Source organism: Trachinotus anak, unplaced genomic scaffold, assembly GCF_046630095.1.
Source record: "Trachinotus anak isolate AG129_WGS33_773 ecotype Australia unplaced genomic scaffold, CSIRO_AGI_Tana_v1 ptg000024l, whole genome shotgun sequence".
NCBI lineage: Eukaryota > Metazoa > Chordata > Actinopteri > Carangiformes > Carangidae > Trachinotus > Trachinotus anak.
In genome coordinates, this window is record NW_027273875.1 from 9,808,853 (window position 1) to 9,833,286 (window position 24,434).

Below are 24,434 nucleotides of genomic sequence, written 5' to 3' on the forward strand. Positions count from 1 at the left end.
CTCTTAGACTCCAGGCCACAATTTGTATCCTCATTTTTTAAAACTATTTGCTGAATCTCAGATACAACAAATTAACATCTGCATGACCAACCATACTGAGAGAGAGAGAACCAAGCTCAAAGACCATTAAACCATAATACATCAATGCTAAGTGTCTTTGCACATGCAATCATGGTACTGTAGCGGTCAAGGCTGGTACATGGTGGTGCTGAAGATCAGCTCTGGATGCTGCATTTGTGCATTAAACAGCAGGGAGGGGTGTTATTTTTCCTTGCAGGCTGGATTTATTGCCCAGAGAATTATAATCTTTTACTCAGTGCCAAGTCTAACTAACTGACAAGCCTGTGATACAATGTGCACCTTTACATTAAATTCATTTTGTATTTTCTGAACCATGAGCATGGATATTAATACTTTTGTTTGATGTTCTTGGCTTAAGTTTTTTGTTGGAACTGTAGTAAATCTGGTTGAATTTTGAGTTCTGCATTTTGTTTGGATGTCAGTGGGGTATTTAAGGGAAGATACTTTTGTACTTGAACATGTACTTTGCTAATACTGGACATGCACACATTGTACACAGCCTGTCATAATTGTTTTGTCTTTAAATCTTGATCATCAGTTGGTCAGCACGCTGTTCTGTGTCATTAATTAATCTGAATTTACTATGTGCAGTTCGAATGTGTTTGGAACGGCCTTCTACCACCTGCAGTATGGTTAGAGCACTGGAATCATGTGTAATGCACGGAGAGTTGTAGGAGGCAATCAGTGAGTGTGGCACAGCTGTGGGTGCTGAGCAGCTGTTAAAATACTTATTTTAAACATTAGTGACCACAAATGCCTCATTGTTTTGTTTTGTTTTTTTTTTCTTTCGTGTTCAGAGCAAATCATAGTACAAATCATATTTCCTCCACAGCCCAGTTTTGAATGTGATGGTCAGTTAGTTTTCCTGCACAGTAACAAACTATTTACATTTTTCAGTTGCACAGCCAGTACGCGCTGTGTTTATCCAACCTCTGCCACAAGCATCTGCCTTGTCTTCCTCTGCTGTTATGATTATCATCTTTCCAGTGCTGCAATTAACACGTGTCTGTACTGCACTGCTGCCCCCTGCTTATGGGCTGTGGTAAACAAAACCATATTGGCAGCCTTTTTGTGAATGCAGAAGGTGAGAAAGACATCTGCTTCTCCAAAGCCACACATTTCGCTTCATGATCACTAAGTTGTACAAAATATTTTGCAGACTTAGTTTGCAGTTTTTACAAATTCAAGACTTCAAACACATCTTACCATTTCCATAAAAATCATCTATTCTATTACAAACAATGTGCAAAAGTAAAAATGACAGAAGCTGTCAGTGTCTCCAACAGCCTCTAGACACTTGTTCATTCAGCGCTGTTGTTTTGAGTGTCAAACAGACAGGACACATAATATACAATAGATGGCACTCTCAAGACTGCAAAGATACAAAGGAATATATCCAACGCATTTGCATTCATTCCCAGGAGAGGCGCTCCTCACTGCACATCTAGGAGGAAAAACAGCCTATTCTTAGATTATTCAGAAAAAGATGGCCTTTTTTACATACATAAAATATGGTGTTGTTCAGGAATGAGAAATACTCACCCACTATAATCTCACCTCCAGTGGTGAAATATTCTATGGAAAAGAATCTGCGATTATTCCTCCTTGAGCGGACACACACATTTTGCTTCAGTGAACTATCAAGTAGATTTGATTGAAAGCTGAGTTTAAAGAATAAACATGCTGGGCTAACAATCAGTGTGATCTTCTTGCATATAACCACTATGATCTGGTTTTAAATGTGCAACTTGATGATGGGGGGAGTGAGGGAGCTTAAAGGGTCTGCTTGAAGTGATCAGTGCACATGGTTGCATCAAAGGTAAATAGTTGGGTGGCAAAGCAAGGGAAAGGGGGAGTAGTCTGTTGAATCTACACAGCAGCCAATACTAATAAGGAATAGCTAAGCCCTTAGTGAGACTTAAAGCAGCTTACAGATGAAGAGAGTCTCAATTTGGCTGCAATATTTTTTCCCCCAAAAAACTAAAATCTTGTGAGGCTTAGTAATTTCTTCACATGTACTGTATGCCAGACAGAATGAAAATAAATCCAGCTCCGTTGAAATGCATCCTCTGCTGCCTGCAGCTTAGGTTGAGCACTTAATATGTAATAAAGGCAGCTTAATTGGAAAGGAGATGTAGACACTTTCATTCCTGGCTGATGAAATTTTATACAAAGTTAACATTAATGCAAGTGTACCATCCATACCCAGCCATGTCTTCATGAGATTTAATTTTCTCTAGCTGATATATATTTGAATTCATATGGAAGTTGGCACAGACTGGTACGAAGCTGCAGACAAGCAATATACCTGCAGAAATATATCATCATGGTGACAGGGAATGATGTTAAATTGAGGATGTGAACTAATCTTATTTAACTTTCTGATAAAGTTATGTTCTGTTCTTCAGGTTCTTATCTAGAGTAATCCATAACATGCTCTGGCTTTTGCAGGACTTGAATATCTCAGCTGTGTTGCCTTCACCTGCTCACTGTGTAGTCAAGGTAACACTGCTAGCATGTAGTCACCATGTTTAGTCAATTTCACTATGTAATAACATTCTGACCCCCCAATTAAAAAGTGGGCCATGCACATCCAACTGAATCCATTAGTGGAATGAAGCCATCAAAACAAATTGTTTTCAGAAAAAGCACTTAATCTTAATCTTTTCATCCTGCAAATAAAAGTGGTAGTATTTGTTGTTATGTTATCAAAAAATTCATAGTGCCCCAAATTTGATATTTACAGTTAGTTTCAGACATATGGATGTGTCTTAATTGTCACCCCTTTATCTAATACCAGCTGTTTACATCCTTCTAATCAGCCAACTTTGCTGCATTCCCGTAAACACTAAATCTGCATATTTAAACAGCACAAGCAGATTTAAGATCTGTCAGCTTAACCAAGCTGCTCTAAGTATCTCTGAGTAAACCAGGTAGATCTCTCCATCTCTCTTCTTTCCTCTTTGTTTCTGTGATGCTCACATTCAATCACTCCAGCATTTTCACTTCTGCATTCTCAAATTCTTTATATCTGTTTAGTCATTATTACAGTTGTCCTCATGGTTACGTTACAAAATGCACACAAGGATTTCAAAATAGTTTTTATCTCGTGAGTCAAGTCACAGTATGTTATGAGGAGCAATCATATTGTCCCGGTCCTTTTTGCTTACTTTTTTTTAGTAGGGAAATAAACTATTTTGGGTTAATAATGTGGATGCAAAACTCACTTTCTGGGTCACTGAGTCAGGGCTAGAATATGAAAAATGCTGTAAGCTGGCTAGGGAAGTGCAGGTAGAATTTCACTATGAATCTCTCCTCCAGTAGGTGTTTTACTCTACTTTTATGGCTCTAGGGATGCCAGTGGCAGTCTGCCAGTTCATCCGGTGCTTTGGTCCAGACACTCAGTGAAATATCTTGGCAACCATTAGATTGATTACCTTGAAATTTGGTAAAGATATTCATGTTGCCCACAGGATGCATTGGTAATCCTTCACCTTCACCAAGCACCACCATCAGGTTTATCCAATACCTTGATTTATGTCTAAACCAAAAGTAATGACATCATTCTCAGCTCTATTTTGTGTTTAGTGCTAATAGCAAATGTTAGCTTGCTAGCACTCTAAAGTAAAATAGTGAACATGGTAAACATTAAATGTACCTAAATGTACCAGCTAAACATCAGCACATTACCATTGCCATTGGATGATTGTGTGAGCTTAAAGTGTTGCGGTGCCTGAGTGCAATGGCTATAGACTCTTTGGACTCATTTTACCTTAGACTTCCTCAAGGATAATCTGTTAAGGCCAACAGTAGTTTTCAAATCTTTGATTGTGCAGCAGCTCAGATTGCGTTTTAGCACACAGCATTCTTAAAAGCAGAAATAACATGCAGTGGGAAAACAGGGCTTCCAAAAGGCCCTGGGACAAACAAAAGCAGACACTGGAAGGACCTTTCTTGAAAAAGGATTTTTTGAAGTTTCTGATGAGCAGAAACCACACAGAGGAAGCAGATGCTGTAATGAACATGTAGATGTAGTCTCCTGCAGTAGTACAGGGACCTAGAAATAAGAAAGGGAAGAATAAAAGGGGAATGACGTGAGCTTACCTGAGACAGACCACTACTATGGAGCATGGAACACTCAACATATTAAACATCAAGTACAACAGAAATAGTAAAATACTGAGGAAGATTGTGCTACTAAAACCAGCATTTACCAACCTCCTCCAGAGTGTTTCCCAGTTCCAGACACTGCCAATTTGACTCTCCCATCAAGCGTGGCAAGCTGCGGGATATATGCTATCAAAGTGCTGAACTCATGTGACCTGCTATCCCTAAGCATGAAGTAGCACCCTTCCAAGATCACTTAGAAGCATGAGATAAAGCACTCGATGCACCCTTCATGGCAGGACACACCACAATGCTCTCGATCCCCACAGCAACAGCCCCACTGCTTAATCTAATCAGTTCAAATTAACCTTAATACACACTGTGCCCCAGGCTTTTGACTCTGCTGTATCTCGCTGACACACCTTGTACAACTTCACCATGTTCCCCGCTGAATGACAGCCACAGAGCCTAACTTAAGCTGACACAGAAAACTGGAGAAAAGTTCGTTTGGAGATAATTTGACAAAAGTGAAATCAGAGTTGTTAAAGGATCACTGGAATAGATAATTTATGACATATTCTTATTAGCAAAAATATCAAATAACCATTTTGTAGGGATCGCGGGTTACACGCCGTCGTCTTACTGCTTTTGTTGATTTAAAAATTGATAACGGACCAAAATCTAACTGTAAAAATGACATGTATTCTGGTACAAGATGGGAACATGGCTAAGGAAGCAAAATTTTATCATGAGGAGACAAGTTGGTGGCCTTAAAATGCCTACAGTCTGCCCATTTAGAGATGTCAATAGCTAAGAAACATTCACTGGGAAGTACACTAGGTACATAATTACATTATATTACACTCATATTGCACTAGACTGGACACCCTTTTGACCCAAGAACAGCCTGGCATCTTCAGGGCATGGATTTATCTAATTATCCCTGCCAAAGCACTGCACAGATAGTAGCAGGATGCTGGTCATTTTATACAGTGCCAGGGTCATCTCACCGCATGCTATGACATTCATAATGAAATAGTCATTGTAGCACAGTACACAGTGTTCTGCTTAAAAGTTGGCCAGCAGGCTGCCTCTAGTCCTCATAACACTGATGGTGACTGTCTCACAACATGCTGTTTACCATTTCAAACAGTGCTGTCTGCTGGATTTCTTCCTGCTCCACTGAATAAGAAAGAAATTCACACTGAAACCAGTATACTCAAAGACAGAGGGATATACATCATTTAGCCACTGACATTTTTAAAGCAATTTGTTTTTGTTTGACACTGTCATTTGCCGTGAAATAAGCTAGGACATACACCATCAGTGACATCAGTGGTAAACATACTCGCACTGATTTGTTATTCTTCTTTAAATAGGATGTTGTGCACTTATCTAGAACCCCTCATGTTTCACTGACTTTTTACTCTGCTCAGTAGTCTTTATTTATGATTAAGTGAATAGCAGATACAGGGCTCTTGAGACAGGTGATCCTGGACCCATGTCATGTCATCTCATGTGTCTTCTTTTTTTTTTTTTGTTCTGTGTGTAATGTGGCATTATGGCTCATGTGTATAGTGTATACAGTGTATGTGTTTCCCTCTTTATATATTTTTTAAATCAATAACTTTTACCGATTGCCTTCATATAACATGGGTAATGGATAATTTTTCACAGCTAAAGCAGTTTGCTTTCATCTCTCAGGCTGGTGCAGATGTCCACAGTTACACTGCCATCAAGTGGTGAAACAAAGAAATCAGGTGTTAGGGATCTGTGTCAATCCTCATCACAAAAGCATTGTTCTCTCAGCCTAGACTCGATAAATATCATGTTCTTCCCATATTATTTTTACGTTATACACAGCTGACAGGAACCTTCAGCTTAAATTTGTAGGGTTTAGGGAAATTAGAGAAAAAAATCCACTGGGACAGAGCAGAAAACATATTATGATGATTTTCTTGAATATCACTTCATTTGTATCTTCATTATGTGCGTGTATGGTAGTAACAGATAATTCACAAAGGTTCTAAGATAAACTGGAGTACAGTGGAGGAGGGTAAAAGACAGAGTCAAAGCTGATGCATTCTGAGTTTTCATGTTGAGAAAATTTGGAAATTGAAAATTGTTCTATGCAAATATGTGTGTCTTATATGAAGGTGGCCTCATCCCAATCTGTAGTGTGTACCATCTACAACCCTGAGTTGTGGTATTTGGTTAAATGCATAATAAGTGGATAAACAATGGGGACACCAATCTGCCATCACACACCCACCCACACCAGACAGAGAAGGAAAAAAAAAACAATTACTTTGTCACTGAAACTAAGTTTTGCTGCCATCTCCTGGTAACAATGTCTCATTGCATTATTTATTCACCAGGATAGCCCAATGCTCAAGCGGCTTCAGTCACTGACTATAGAAACACCAGTTAGTGTCTGACTTAATTTTTAGAGTTATGCTAAGATAAAGGTGACATTATAAAGGCATAAACAACCTTTACAACCTCTACACTTTGTTACCTGTTCATTATCCACATTTGATATCCAAATTCAGTGTAAATATTTACCATTTTATCCTCACCAGAAAGCACACCACAGCTTAAAATTGTATGTTTTCACTTACACTAACAATAATGCTCTAAGGTTCTAAGTATTTACAGGATCAGAATTGCTGCACAGCAACTTGAGCCATTTAATTCTGAGCAGAGCTACCTAACCTTGCAGCTGTGATACTTTTAGCTTGGTACACATTTTGGATTTCTTTTTTATACTTCTGCAGCCCACATAGTTTGAATTATTTGAACTTGAACTCTTGAACTTTTTCTCTCTGACCTTGCAAACTGTGTCCAGTGAAATTGCATCAGACCAAAAAGTTTAAAAATGAAGAGAACTCTGAGTTTCCAGAGATATGTCAGCTACATTTAAGAATAAATGTTTGTTGTCTTATAAAAACAGTGCACATTGCAGATAAATTCTACGAATTACATTATACGTGTTACTCTGAACCTAAACTAGCATTAAGCATGTTCACCATCTTTATCATTTTTAGACAACCTAGGAACAAATAAAATAACAAATAAATAAAAAATAAAATACATCAAAAATTGTTTGTTCCAGCCATATTATGCAGTGTCTACCAACCATGAGTAGGACTTTTTTTTATTTTCATTTTTTTATATTTTTTTTTTATTCTCATCAGACTCAGTCATGCAGCCTTAACCTTTTGCCTCATCTTTCCAAATCTTTCCCTTATTGTAGAAAGTGGGATTTCCTTTTTGATTATAAAGCAGGTGGAGAATTGCACACAGCCCATTTTAAGAAACTGTGTCTTAAAATTAGTCATCAGGACTTTCATAATTTTTTGATGTCAAAATACACAGTCGTGGCCCTCAGCCATGCCACCGTCATGGCCCACCCAGATTCACTGTCCAACCTGTTTTCTGTTGTTGTTTTAACTTTATTAACAACACAGCACAAAGCAGTCACTCTGTTGCTGAGCTTGCAAGCTACAAGACAGAAAAATGTCAAGGAAACGCTCCACAATAATTGGATGTCAGGAAGCAAATATGTCACTGGACAGCCTTCCCAGGATACTAACATTAGAGACCAGTGACTAAAGCAACTTTAGCTCATTTCAGAGCTCATCATTTGTGTTTTCCGGTGAGTACTTCCAAGCTACAATAGTAGGCTACAATCTGTTATCAGTGGTTGGCATGGCCATGCATCAGTCAACCAATCAGAAAAGAGGTTTGTGAGATGCGTGAGAGAGGAGATGTAAAACTATATTGAGATGACTTTTGGTACTTAAAACCATAAACCACCATTTCATAAGACATTAAATAACTTCAAATAAATCTATATATAAGTCAAATAAATCTCAGAAATAGACAACTTTGGTAAAGGCTATTAACAAGCAGGAAGGAATTCAACAAAAAAGGCTGCGGGGAGTTTGCTTGAGGGCAGTGTTCATAACTAGGATGACTGTAAATCTTGACCTTATTATATGTAATGATGACTGTAAAATTGTTTACCTTTTTTGCAGAGAAAGTGAGATCTATCAGAGTCAATATAATGCCTTGTACAACTTTCACTGTTGTTGAGTCCCAAGAAATAGAGACCCTGAGCCACTTCACCTCAGTTTCTGTCACTGAAAATTTAATATAGTTTCTAACATGAAGCTTTCCTGTTGTCCATTGGATATAATGCCAACAAAGCTTTTAATTGATGTAACTGAAACAACTGGGTCCTGGTTGCTCCCACATTTTAACAGCTCCCTATACCTGGGATACACCCAGGACTCAAATCTGCTTTTGTTCAGCGACTCCTAAAACAGAACCAAATTGTTCTCAAAAATTACTGATGTATTTCAAAATGATCTTTATCCCAAAAATACGTGAAACAGTTAAGCAATTCATTGCTGCTGTGGAAGAAAACAGCCTGTTACCTTTCAATCTGGTTTCCATGAGCATCACAGCACATAGACTGCCCTTCTTAAAGTCTCTAATGACCTTTTAATAATGACTGATGCTGGCATGTGATGTATTCTTGTTTCTGCTTGATTTGATTGCTGCTTTTGATATGATCGCTCATGGCATTTAATTAGACCAAGGAAATGGGTGGGTATATCGGGTGCTGCGCTGCAATTGGATCTTTGAGAAAGAAAATTCTGTGTCCATTAACAACTACTTCTCTTCATTTGCTACAGTCAAGTACGGGGTACCTCATCGGCTAATCTTGGGACCAATTCTATTCTGTTTTTTCATACTCCCATTAAGTAATATTATTCATAGACATTATGTTTCCTTTCACTGTTATGCTGATGACACACAGTTGTATGTTAAAACCACTGACTGCAGTGTGCTGAAATCTCTACAGGAGATTGTAAGAAACTGGATGTCTAAGAAACTTCAGTTGAACTGAAAATTCTTGTTATTAGCTCCAGCAACACAAACATTCAATTGCTGTCATTTACTGACTACCTGTCTGAACACATTAAGCCTCTTAGCATCTTGTTTGACTGTAATTTAAGCTTTCAGTAGCAGATTACAAAAACTCTTACCAACATATTTTCATAGACTCAGGAACATTGCCAGAATTTGACCTATGTTAAGCTTTAAAGATACCCAAACTATTTTACATGCCTTTAACTCATCACACCTGGATTACTGTAGCTTATAGTCAGACTGTAGATCGGCTACAGAGAGTAAACCAGAGTAAACAGGTTTGAACACATCACCCCAGTTTTAGCCTCTTTACACTGACTTCCAATACATATTAGAATAGATTTTAAGATTATTTTAATTACTTAAAAGAGTCTTTCAAGTAATCAAAAGATTAAATTAATCAAAAGCCACTTCATGGTGTAACTCCTAAGTATATCTCAGATCTTTTGAAGTAACAGCCCTGAGGCTCTGGAACACCCTGCCCAAGGAGATATGGCAAGCTGAGTCAGTGGCTTCTTTTAACCTAAGCTTAAAACATATTTTTATCAGAGGATATTATGATTATCATTAGTTTACTGTTGCTGTTGTGTGTATTTGTTAATGTTTACTTGCCTTTATATCCATGTTGGACACAGAAGGTAATTTGTTTAGATGTATGGATGACAGGATGACAGGATGACAGGATGGGGGAAGACAGCAATTGGAAATGACAACCGAAAATACTGCCTTGTTAAAAATTTTAGACTAGCAATGTACAGAGTTAAATAAAATAACATGAATACTTCATGAAAGCACTACAGGTGGACAATCACTCCCGCAGCTGGCCACAGATGATTTGGTCTTTTTGGAGTTCTATCTGTTGGCTCATATTGCTTTGCAAGCCCTGTTTGGCAGTTCTCATCTATAGTTGACAATTGTCGCCAATTGTCATTCAGCCTAATAAGATCCATGTTTGCTACACTGTATAGTGATTGTTACTTTACAATTATAGTCTTCGTCCTTGAGGTGTTTATGTGACATGCAACCCGTGGATTTCATTCAGGATCAACATGAAACAATAAAATCTTCTTTTTTTTTTTTTATTGAATCAACATCAATTAAAGAAATTTTTAATTGAAAATTAGCATCATGCAATGATAATGATAATATGCTTCAAAGTAAGCAAAACATCATCTGAACAATCAGCTATTAAAACTGAAGATTTGCACAGCTGACTCCCATTAAGTCCCACAGCCCACTTGGCAAGATTCATTAACTGTATTGAATCACAACAAGCAAATTAAGAAATGTGCCAGAGCATTGATGACACCAATGTAAAGCTATCAGTTAAATGGAAGTTTTCTTGATAATGGGCTCTTCCAACACTTTGTGTTGAAATTAAGATAGTGAGTAATCAAGATACATTATTATTTGTAATTATTATCTGCATTTTTTTCTCTCTTTCGTGGGCAATGTTAAGGAAAAGATGGGTTGTACACACCATGTCCTAATGCGAAAATTAATCTGTTTCTGCACACTAAAAACATTCTGCTTCAAGTACAGTTTCAGTAAACAGTGAACTCTGCTTTTTAGTAACTCCAGAAATACACTTATGCACCTATGTACAGTATATGCAATGTTTTATTGAACATGGGTTGTTTCTTTGACTAGTGTTCAATGTGCTTTTATGTTATTTATGTTAGTCTATGTGCAATAATAATATGATTGGCTATGGTGAATGAAGTAGTTCCACATTTCCCTACCTCATAGCCATTTAAATTTGGTCCACATGGATCTGTCCCACCCCCTTTCCCATTGCTGTTGTCAAATGGATGAATTGTGGGCTAACTCCTAACCCATCTATGTAAAACATGGAGAAAAAACATGCTATGAAACACAAGGATGGTGATAAAGAGTTGAGAGAAGAAAAAGTCTCTCCAGTCTCTTCCTCAGAATTAGTGATTTTTCCTTTAATGCCCCTGATAGTTCTACAACCACCAGTCAAAACAGCAGTGGGGATGCCAGCGTGGCTGGCCCCAGTACTAGTGGTGACATGGGGGAACATGATACCAATGAAACAGACAACAGAGATGAGGGCAATAGGAAAACATCAGAGTCAGAGTCAGCACAGCCCCAAGAGTCAGATCCAGCACAGCCCTCAGAGCCCAGGCAAAGCACCAGTGACATGGTAAGGTTGAAACTTATAAAGCTTATCTAGATAGTTTGCTAATTAATCATATCAGTCCCAAATTAGGTAGTTAACAGTTACACAAGTATCAATGAGACATTCATATGATGGCTGTTTTTTGTTTTATTAGCATAGAGACTAACCACAAGATCTAACCACAGATCTTCTTTCTGGGTTTAATGTAACAAAAACTAATGAATTGATAACTCTTGGTCCTGTTTTTCTCAACCTGCTGTAACTATAGTTGAAATTAGCCTGTTACTGCAATGACTGTTCTGTTCTGATTTGGGGCCTCTAAGGCAAACCCTGTCTTGCTTTGTTTTCATAATTTCTTCTTCTTTTTTGCCCTAGTAGGCCTCTGGACTCTGGTCAAAGTAAAGTGAGGTAAACACAAAGCCTTTGTCAAGGTGCAGTAAAAACAGAACATTAATGGTACAAACTGTAGCCTACAGTTTATATCAGTTAGGGAACAGGTGTTTAGCAAGTTAGTTAAGTTTAGTGAAGTACAACCACCTGTGAGATTTCCATTTTGGTTCAAAAACCACATCATCAGCAGCAGCCATTGACAACACACACCAAGGAAAGCCTTCACATCCCCTGTTATTCAAGTTTGAACACTTGTATGATATGCTATTTTTGGCTACAAAAGACATAACAATTTAATGAATGGATGACTATTTATACATGGCTATAATGGCTGTTCACATAACGTGCAGTTGACTGAATGTTGTTCCTGTTTTAATGCAGAATCATGTGCCTTGCAATATGTTTACTTATTGTTAGGTTACAGAGGTTGGACAGACTCATGTGCAGGTGTGGTTTCCCGTTCTTAATTATGGCCACTTCAAACAATGTGGATGAGATAAACCACGTAGTCCCTGACTTTGGCATATGAGCATTCAAGATATTATGTTTAAGCACATTCAAATAGAGGGGTGATCATTATTTGTGGTCATGCATGTTATACTGTACACTGTACTGGCTCACACTGCTTTCTAAACAGTACTCTTTTTTACAGGTCACAAGCCATTTGATAAACTGTGACATTTTCATGTCTTTGTGGTCGCTCATATCACAACTGCCCATAAATCCCAAACTCTGTTACTCAGCCTACTGTAAACAACCAGCATTGGAGGCAAAGAGATGCTATTGTGCCATCTCAGCATTTACCAAAGGACAGTGCTACCCTTAGGTCTTATATTTAAATGTCACACTGTAAGCCAGTGTCTTAGGAGTAAAGAAGGATGCTTCCACTGTTATCCCTCTGTCAAACTGATATCAACCTTTATCTTTTGTGTCATGATAGTTTCACTGTTTGAAATTTTGACTTCCACAGTTTGCTTAATTGTATTTTATTATATTTGCATGGATTAAATAAGGTAGTAATTTCACCAGTTTCCAAACCCCATTCTCATAGTTATTTTCTTGTTTCTTATTGTCTAGTTTAAACTATAGTTTAAACTGTATGATAATTAGACTATAAGATAAGGCATCAAAGCACAGTCTCTGATATATATAACAAAGATTAGTGAATCTATTGAGGATCGTTTCTTTAAAATGCCCGACATGGCCTGTTACTGCTGATAAACATGTCTCATTAATTTATAGTGGGGCTGTCTAATGGCTTTTAAGGGTTGTAAACATCAGGCTGTTATTCTTTTGGAGACAGTGTCATAGAGCAAGTGAAGAAGAGGGTCAAGAAGACAGCAAGGCATGCTTTGTTGACAAAATGATTTCCAAGGTTTCTACAGATTCTTGGTTCTGGGTTGCCGAACTGGGTGGCTAGACTGAAAAATATTCGATTAATAAACTGAAGCTTTGAAGCTTTAGTGTTGTCCTTCACCTGTAAGTTGCTTTGGCTAAAAGCATCTGTCAAATGAATGAATATAAATCTAAATGTAATAAGTAATCATTCTAAAGAAGAAGAAAAAGTTGTTAATGCATAACTACCTAAAAACCAAATACAAGCAACCGGAAAATGTTGCAATATCCCAAATTATGATTAGCTGTTACCACATTTGTTGTAGAAAAAAAATGTGCATTTTATCTGTTTCTCCAGCTACATGGAGCAAAGTGAGGGCATAACAAGGGACTATTTGATGTGAAAAATGACAAATTGATGACAGGTTTCATTATTTTTGTGAAAGGAGAAACCTCAAGCCCAATACTCTGATATAACCCTAGCTAAGGAAGTAGAGTAGCCCTTAATTAGGGGCAATGAAGCATAAATTCCTCTCACGGCCAAACAAGTGCTGAAATCAGTTTGTTAAAAACTTCAAGCAAGCCTGACTACAAATGACAGGGAGACCAATGCACCTTTTATGGTCTACTGATACAGAGGATACAGTGCTGCCCTGCTGGGGTCTCATTCCAAGCAGCATAAGCTACACAAAGGCTTCCTCAGGCTTGCTCAAATATCTCTGCTCTCCGAGGGTCCGGCTTCCTTCTCTTCCAATTGTCTTGCATACAATTGTCTTGTATAAGCTTGTGTGCTGAGAGCGACTTCCCACTATCAGCTCTGAATTAATTTTCATAGAAAGCCTGTGGGGGGGGGTTGGCACCTAGAAATGAGGTATTTTAATGATGTATGGTAAATATTGTCATAGAAAGATGGGGGGAAAAGTGACTCATGGTATTTCTTAGTGTTGGAGCAGTGTGTGTTTATGCACACAGACGATACTTGCAGAACAGTTGAAGAGATAAAAAATACTCACATAAGGCACATGCAATTTTCCTTGCCAAGTGTGATATATATGAGTCTAGGATTTTATTTTTCTAGAGTTACTGTGAGACAGTGGTAGAGTTGGCTTTACATAGCCTACATAAAAGTGTTAAAGCAACAATGTAAATATAGTCCACCACAAGTAACAGCCCTGCATCCAAAAGCTTACTTTCATAAAAGTAGAGATGTATAATCAGCAAAATGTACTAAAAGTATCAAAGTAAGTGCTTGCCTCCTGATATTATGATACATTACAAAGTCGAAGTTGTGGAAATGAAGTACAGTAGCATTAGGGGGTATAAGGCTAAACAAGAATTTAAAAAAAAAAAAAAAAAATCTTTATTTTGTTCTTTTATTTGTTGTTAGCTAAATGATAGATTGCAGTAAATAAGGGTGGGATATGACCACATCATATATTGTGATTTTGAAAAATACCAATGGTAATTGTTTTGGAAGAACACAGACAAAATGATAGTAGTGGTGTCAGATCAGAAAATATTTCTGTGTCATTCTAGAGGGCACAGACAAACATGTATTTTGTTGTTTAATGTACCTGTTGGGTCAGTAAATACCTATTATTATGGCAGTTGAGAAAGAAATGTCTTGATGGTGACAAATTCAAAACAGACTAAATGACTTTTTCTGCTGTCTGTTAAATCTCAGATCAAAATTAGGTGGTCAGGTCTATTACAACGCATTTAAAAAGAGTGGCTGCCAAAAGCTGCATACAAAGTAATGACATTACTGCCACCACACACTGAAATTAGTCATTCTAGATTTTCAGCTGACTCTAAAACATAATTAATATTAATTAATATAAATTTATTAATTACAATAAAACCTTTGGCATTTGCAACAGTCATAGGAATGCATAAATATTGTACCAGGACACAGATTGCCACCCTGTCTCCTAGGAAGTATATTCAAATATAACTAATTTGCAGCAGCAAACACATTTTGTAGGAAATTTAATTGCGACCGGATTATGTTTTTTATTGACATAATGAGGAAATATTGTTAATGTACTAATTAGGCTAGTCACTTGTCATATGTTGATAATGGATGTGAGTTAAATGTTCACAGAAAATATAAAAATACACAAAACACCTTACAGTACAATAAGCACTTGTAGTGACTACACTCTGTTTAGGCCCGCACAGCACTTGGTTAAGGTTGGGGATAGATCGTGGTCCGGTTTAATACAGAAAATGTTCACAGGGAGCCTATTGAAGGGGATCAGTTCACTGTACATCCAGTGCAAAATTTGATTCCTCATAATAATATGGGTGTTTGCTGTATTTTATTATCAGTACTTATGTCTCAATAAAACAGTTTGTTCAAGTTATTTGTTTACACTGTCATGCCACTTTTTTTTCCTTGGTTAAGGCATCTTTCACATTCTTGATGAACACTGAGCAAACAGAACATCAAAAAATTACAGAGCGGCATTAACATTGACTAACACAGCATGGCGAAAAATGGGAGAAAGAATTGCCTCTCAGCACTTTCACAGCCCTAGGAGATTTAAATAATAAAAAGCACTGGGCCTCTGAACAAATAGGATAATTATGGCCTACAGTCTTCCTGTCGCTCGTCTGGCACGGCCAAGCGGAAAGAAACATGTTATTACCACTCAAAGGTTCTGCAAGGAGAATTAGGAGAAATAAATGTTTCATGTAGAAGGATGGCTTGACAGTGAATCCCTCTGACCAAATCAACAGCCACATTTTATTGCTTTCATTTATTCTATAGCAGGCCTATAGCAGTGACAGAAAAGTCCAATATAGAGCACACCCACACAGACACAAACACATTAAAAAACATTGTTCGCTTGGGTCAGTCTAGGTTTTACCGTATTTGCAATGTATTTAAATACAACCATCCATGTAGTTTGGTTAATCTTAACCTTGTGGCTGAAAAAATATGAATGCTTGTTTGCTGCCTTTGATACCTCACCTCAGTCAATTCAATTCAACATTACAGCATCTAAAAACATTGCTCATTTCACATCAAGCAGAGGATTCAAAGGACCTCCACTGATCAGTTCAGCTAATTAGACCTTTGTCGTGAAATAACTGGCTCTGTCAGGTCTTCAGAGCACAGGGACTCGGACCTTCCTGTCTGGTTTCTAGGTCTCGCTCCAACATGTGTGCAGCTGCCAGCAGTACTGTTCAGTGGAACAGATGGTGCTGTAATGGAAAGAGCTTGTCTCCATTAGCTGCCCTGCCTTTCTGTAACATAGTCATTCAAGGCAGCCATTGCTTTCAGATTGCCACACTTTTCAAAACATAACAATGGCAGCGCAACACAATATGACCTTTATGTTAGACGCTACACCACTTGCTGCAAATGCAACACTTCACATCTGATCCATTCCATCTTTTTCCCTCACCCATTTCAAGGACAGTGACTTCAAACGCATTGAAAAAATACTTTGTGCTGATTTGTTTGTGATTTCACCTTTTACCATTTGCTACGTGAATTAAGCGCATTATCTTATTCCAACATCCTGTCCAGGGTGTACCCCGCCCTCACCCAATGTCAGCTGGGATTGACTCCAGCCCCCCCACGACCCGGTTCAGATAAGCGGTTAAAATAATGGATGGATGGATGGATCTTATTCCAAAGAAGGAATCATTTTCGAAGTGTTGGCCAGCTTTTAACAGCGTTCAGGTTGAGAGCAATTTGTAGTGTAAGATGCATGGTCAAAAATGCTTGAGACTAAGAAAACCTGATGTTTGTAATGAGGTTTTATGATCATGTAAATGACTTTCTGTCCTTTACATTTAGTGGCGAGGCTGTGCACAGAGAAATTACTTCTTGTCTCTCTACTATAAATTTAATGAGAGCTGCGTGCTCTAATTCAGATGTCATATTCTTGCATGCCAAATTTACATCTTCTTTTTTATATTTAGCTGGGGTAATGCAGACAGACCTTTCAATCAAAAAGCCACCTTCCACCAGACTTTATGTATTAATTATGAATATGCTTTTAGGGCAAGGCCATCCAGATGTCTTGTGGCATCTGGAAAACCTTTTTGCTTCTTATTTTTGAATTCAGATTGTAGAAATCCCCAATGAAACACAGGAGGATGTTTCCACAGTCCAATTAGCATCTTAAGCAATTAGTGAGGAGAAGAAGCCCATGGTAATTTTCAGTGCAGGCAATTTGAACCTAGGGTTAAAGCACACTGTGCAGTGGAATGCTTGCAGCGAGAGAGCGAACATGCTACCAAAAACAAAGCAATTTCATTTTGGCTGAAGAAGAGAACCAATGGAAAATAATATTATTGCAAAAGTCTACAGTTTTGCACACTGTGTTTCCTGTTCAAGCTAAATATGGGAGCTGTACAGTGGTGTAACAATAATCCTGTCTCTACTATCTATTTTTCCGCCATACTTTTGTTTTTATTGCTCATTGTGTATTAACAGCTTTGTCATTTTTTGACATGGCTTTGCAAGCATAATCATGTTTAAACTGTACACTTAGCCTGCACTCATATCACACCCTGCAAAAAAATACCACACTGAATTGTTTACTGCACCTAATGTTCTCTGAAAATAATGCAGCAGAAAAGTAAAAAGATATAGCAAAAGCACCCCGCACTTACACATCTCATAGCAACTCTGAAAATCTAATCATGTTGCACTTTTCATTTATGTTGGATGTTTCAGCAGCACAAAGCTGAAAAACAACTGCATGTGGTACAACGCAAATGCAGTGAAGACAGTTTTAGTCTTATATAATGGTTACCCATATCTGCAATGAATGTCTGCATTGTACAGTGATAGTGAATCCAAGTACATAAGTGCTTAATGAGAGATACACAATCGAACACCCACACAGCTTATGGTGTCTTCATAGAAACGACACATCCGTGAGAGGGATAGATTTCAGTAATGATAATCACTAAATAATTATAACTTTGTTCATGGTTTCACACACTGCAATCTAAAAACAACTAAATTTCATTTTGTTTGAAGATAATTACTTTTCTAATGGCCTTCCTGCAGTGCACAAATAGTCCATAGTAAAGCAAACCAAAGACATGTTGTTGTACCTAATAGGTTTTTCTTTTTGATTCAACAAGCAAAGACATGACAGAAACACAGATTTCCATAAACGCAGATAAGGACATGTGAATCCTAGCTCCTTCCTTTAACAGAGGAGATAACACTTGATAAATGGCCCAGCTGTTACCACAACAACACTGCATTTGCTTAACCAGCTTCGGAACCCTTTGTTAAAATCGTGGCACAGCACCTAAGGTGTTTCTTGAGTCTAAAGTCATTTGCTGTCTAAAACCAAAAGCCGTCTAAGCTACAAATTTCATTTCTACAACTCTGCCTCGGTGTTTAAATCAAACGATTGAGGGTAAGAGAGGAAAATATTTAATTCTTTTTAACATCTGCTGCACACAGAGCATAGCCTATAAGACATCCACTCTGATCTATATATCTGAGGCATTACTGGCCCAAAGACACCTGTGCTGGCTAGGGTGTGCTGTCTTTATGTGCCCTATTTTATGCCAATTAAAGGATTCCTCTTGGATCTTGCTAGGACCAGAAGCATCCAAAACTCTCCAGAAGAAGAGTTTGCTTCACGTGAAGCATTTCACTACCAAACGCTATCTGGGGGGGTGCTCCATATACCTCAAAGATATTTCACATCTCCACACATGATCACAAGCACACATAAAATGCTAGGCAAAGAATGCTCTGCTTGGTCCCTTGCCACTAAATAAGCCTTTTCTTTTTGTCAAATGATGCTCTTCTTGCAGAGGTCTGCATAAGTGCATGCAAGTGGACATAATAATGCTTACAGAAGCTACCGGGTGTTGGCTATGAGGTCTTTTGATCGGTAAGGTTCTCAAAATCAGGTTTAATGAAGGCCTACTGGTTGTGTATGCAATACTATATCCAAAAGCTCATGGGAAAAAGTCAGGTGGTGTTTGAAATCCATAACTACAGTACGGGTTGAGATGCACATAGAATTCTTAAGAGACAGACTAATCCTTTACAGAAACATTTGTGCAATTAAATATTTGGCTCACTTACTCTGCTTTCCCTTGCCACTCTGCACTCACTGCAGGTTCTCAAAGGTAGGACTTGCTCATGGAAAATAATCCCTCCACCTTTTAGATTACTCAATATACTGTTTAATGGTTGAGGATTACAAACAGAAAGTTGTAATATATCTTATACCTCTAAGAGGTACTGTTAAGCTGCCACGCACTGTACTGGTCAGTCATTGTATGAAGAGAAAGGTCTTCGGCAGGTTGTAATCAAAAAGTCCTGGTACATCTTGTATTGGTGAATGTTGTAGAGTATTGGCTGTGTTCAGTCCTGCTATAAATAGATAGGGTGTGTGGTTGTGAGTGAGTTTCATCAGATAAAAAAACTGCTAAATTAAGACTGAGTGCTGAAATGATGGATGTAAGTGGCTTAGACGGAGAATGCAGATGGTATACTCCACCCCACCCCTGTCCCTTATTCTCTGTCCATTCCGCACCATGTTGCTCTCACAGTACATTTCCAACCACTGTCCTTTAAAACAGGCTGTACTATTCAGAGAAAGAAGCTTTTAATTGCATTTTCATGTAGGTGTTTTCTGAGGGTGTCATTCCCCAGGCAGAAGGAAGAGTGCTCTGAGACAAGCTTTACATGCTCACCAGTGCAGTCAAGCCCCACCAGGGGAAGTGCGTCAGAGTGGAGAGGTGCTGGAAGTGCAGACAGCCCTGTAGGGACACTTGAAAAAGCCATAACAGCCAGTGTATAAATAAATGCATGGGGAAAGCATTTTTCCTCGTGGATGAAAAGCCTTTAACCTTTTGGTCCACATAAGAACAGAAATCATTCTGTGACATTTAACTTGCATATTCCTCTTTTCTTTCCGGACAGATAATTTCGAGCTTTTATAGGTAAATCAGCTGAGACTTATTGGATTCCAGCAGCCTATTAAACATCCTCAATCTAGCTCCATGCCAGTGAATTTGAATAAATTTGGATGTTCCAGGGGAACACCTGTGAATTTTCAGATGCAGTCTTTTTGCCCTTGGACAGTTTGTTCAGCATTACTGAAGACTCACCACTGTCTCATCCTGTGCAGCCAAAAATGTCAGAAGAGAGTTTCAGGCCCCAAATCTGAGATACCACACTGATGCATAATTGATTTGGAAAAGGACAGAAAAGGAAACTGTGACATAACCAGAACAGTGTTTGATGTTTAAGGGTAAGTTTACTGGTTTGAACAGATTTCTCAAATAATACTGAAAAGATGTTATTGCTTGTAAGGATAGTGTAAAAATGGGCTGCAGCTGGAAAAGTGGACAAGTGACTGTGAAATTGTTCATTTGAATCCCACAACCTGCCAAAAACGCTGAAAGAAATGGATGAAAATTTCTTTTTCACAGTTATATTGCCTTTATCAACACTCTAAAATTGTACTTGGTGGATTGAGATGTTTGCGATACTACCATCTGACAGGTGTGCTCAGTGTTACATGACCAACAAGACAACATAACACGAGAAGACACGAAAAGGCCAAATCGTTTTTTTCCGATCACATAATGTACAGATATTTTAAAAATTTAGATTCAGTTTATGTCTAGTGTTGGTATTAAAAGACCTGTCTATAAGACTGACAGCATTATCAGGTTCCAAGATTTTAACATTTGGTGGTCAATCATTTCGCTAACACAAATTGTGCCTTCAAGACACCAAAGCAGTTAAGTGCAGAGGCTGACTGATCAATAGTATCATGCTACTGTATGTTTCTACTCAACAGTTGTGGGAATCAAGTACAATCACGCCAAACAGGGGTATGTGTGCTTATCCAGGTTTTACTGGATAAATAATGGTTAAAAAATCCATCTAGTCAGTTTCCCATCCATTGAAGTAGAAGAACAGCTCCGGGCTGTACATCAGTGTGACATGACAGATCATAGACATGGATCTCCGAGGGCTCATTTATAAAGCCGGTATAAACTGAAGATACACCCTAAAAACTGTGCACAGCAGCTTCCAATTTCAGGCAGCGATTAAGAGAACAGGAATGTACCCATATGTGTCTGTGTAGAGGGAATAACACTTATACACTAAATACAAAGAAGAACAATCTTCCTTTGTATTCAATATTTTTTTTATATGGAAATTAGGTGTATTTGCATCATTTAAACTTGTACTTGCTGGGGTGTGTTATAATCTCCCACATATGACTTGCTTGGATGGCATATGAGGCACATTTAATTACTAGGTTTATATGAAACTGATGAGAGAGTCTCTCCATAGTGCAGCAGAGTACCAGACAAGCTTGATGCAGTGTCTCGAATGCTCAAGTCTATAGCATAATATATAATATACAGAATAACTTAGTGCACACATCCTTCATTTATGATATGCAAGGCAATATATAAAGGGCTGCAGTTATCACCCTTAGCATTTAACTTTATATTATATCCTGAACTAGTCAGTCTTCTTGCTTTCTGACTTTATGGGACAGATTAATATTGTCGAGACTAACAGGAAATGAAACTATGCGTGGTATGTGCTCCAACTTCTCTTCCACCAGGATGCCCACAATCTAATTTTAATACAAAGAAGAATGTTTAAAGTAATTTAAATGAAACTAGTGGTATGCTGAATGGTGAAATAATATGGATATATTCATATACATATACTGTATGTGAATATACTGTATATGTGAGTATAAATGTGTCTGAATGGTATATATGTCCAAAGACTGCAGCAATGTCACACTTGTGTTTATTATTGGTGAGTTTTTGTTACTACTTAAAGCTGTTATGCATCTTCTTGGTGCTCATGCAGAATTGCACACAGTTTATTCATGCTTCTTTTGATTATACTATTAAATAAAAAGCATTAATAGTTAATGGTTGATTTGACTGTGCACCAAAGGCTTTTCAACTTCTCATCTTCATTTGTTTCATTTGTTTGGATTTGTTATGTGAAGAATTTTTAAAATATTTTTTTCTTTCTCTGTCTTCTGATGCAACTTCAAGACATTTTAATTTTTGTCAAAGTAATAACGAGACTTCAATAGATTTAACTTGAGAGACAAAAAAAGGAATAATTTATATTGAATTATTTTATAAATTGTTCCTTTTAAACTAAAGGTTCCAATGGGATTCAGTGACAAATGAAGACTTAATCAAGATTTAACACATAAATTCTGAAATTAGTCTGTTAGGACTAATCGAGTGACACCTGTGGAAACCCAAGCAACAAATTCAGGGCCAGCAAGAACAGTCATCAAAAGCTGACCAGGCCAGTGCTGCATGCTGCACATGATGGACAGAGGTTTCATGAATGATAATGTAATATAATTATATTAAAACAATATTCTACATTAAAAGAACATGGCATTTAAAGTACATATACTGGACAAAGATGATTTATAGTATAATAAGAGTAGATCACTTGGAGATAGAAAATGAAATGAAATGAAATAAAAAGATATCTAAAATTCATTGTTCCTTCTGGTTTCATCAGAAATAAAACTGGGAGATTTTCAGTAATGGTACTTGCAAAGTTTAAAATTTTGACCTTGAAATGATATATCCCCATGAGGCACATAAGCATATGCTATTGCCAGAACACAGTGCCAAATATCATCATCCCTTCTGCTTTAATCAAAATCACAGTGTGTCTAAGTGATTAAGTTATTAACATTAACAATACAGTGTTTTACTCATACTTCATCTCAGAATTAGAGTATACATTTATAAGCACTTTCTTTTTTTCTTAATGCATTTCAGAAAATAGCTTTTTCAAATTGCTTCATGTTGTCCTCACGTATATTCAGTACAATGACAGCATGAGGTATGTGCGGCACTGACAACTTTTTATTCCAACTCTATGCATTACTATCAGTGAACCACTGAATAATGTATTAAATTGGATGGTTCAGCTCAACTGGGCTTAAACTGCAAATATATCAATGTCCAGTGATTGTACTATAGCCGAGTCTATACAGATCTAAGTGTGGTGGCACGTTTGCTAACACAAAAGGAGTGCCCAGGACACACACAATTATTTTCTGCCTACCTTTGGGAATGACTTCACTTCTGGCTGGCTGCTCTCCAAAAAATGTGGTTGATCAGCCATATTCACTGGAATTAATCATGAATTAAATGAACCAGTCCAGAGTATATTCACTGCAGCTCAACAGCTCCGATGAATTAAAAGAATCATCTTCTCACTGTTGTTCCAGTTACTGGGCTTTCAAAGGAAAAGAAACTGTCACCATCATCATCATCAGTCAATACACAGAGTACAGAGGTTACATTCAGTACACTTGTGTTCAATTTCTTCAGACCTTCATTGTAAAATGAAAGCGGCAGAAGAGTTTCAGCAACCACTAATTGAAGGAAACAAAAGGAAAGACAGGAGACTGTAACTGGGGGTGACAGAATGCCACCAATTTTTCTTAAAGAAAGGTGGGTGTAGTCTGTGAGGAGTGCAAATTAACCTGTTTGCTCAGTCCAAAGTGAAATAGGGTACTTTTGCTCCCCTAGCATCAGTTACTTAAAATGTTCACGGAAAATTTACATTTCGCTCCTGGCAAACTTTTAGCAGGCTATTCACACTAAATCAGTTGCCCCTGCCTGGTGCTACACCCAACAGATGCAGCTTCAGGCTCAGCAGCCCTGTGTCCTATCCCCACACCCCCACCAATGAACCTGCCCCACTCCTCGCTGAAGGAGTGGGGCATGACAGTTGCCATGATTGCAAGGGGGTGGTGGGAATTTCTTTTGTTATTATTATTATGAAATAAAGAAAAATGATTAAATCCCTTTCAATGACAAGAATTCAAGCACTGTAATTGTTTCCCCACGTAACGATCATTAAATGAAAGAAAACACCATGTACTCTGCGTTGGATGCTGGATAGTTTGAAGCATTATGTGACTGAGTCTCAGAAGCAAGAGCCAGTGTGAAAATAATATCTTCAAGTCATACAGCCGAGGCTCTGTATGTCTCCATGGCTTTGATGCAGAGTAAAATATGGTCATGGTAATTGGTGATAAACAACTGCATGTATTAAAACATTCTGTAGGATTCAGGTCTTGTGGCGTATGCAGTGAATTTAAGTAAACAAAATGGTAGTGAAATTTTGGTTGTAATTGTTATGATGATACAATTACTAACAATAATTTTACCATTAAAATTACATTTAAACTGTGGAAGAAGATATTTTCTATAGACGGTATCAGTCTTGCATCAAATAGTAAATTCCAGTGTATGCAGATGAATGCATGTTTGCAGTATTGGCATGGCCTGTGGGGGTGGGGCCCAATGTGATGTCTTTTCATGGGGCCCAAAATCCCTGGCAGTGCCCCTGATCATACTTGGTGTTACAGTCAGGCAAGCTTCCATCAGTAACTCATTTTACAGC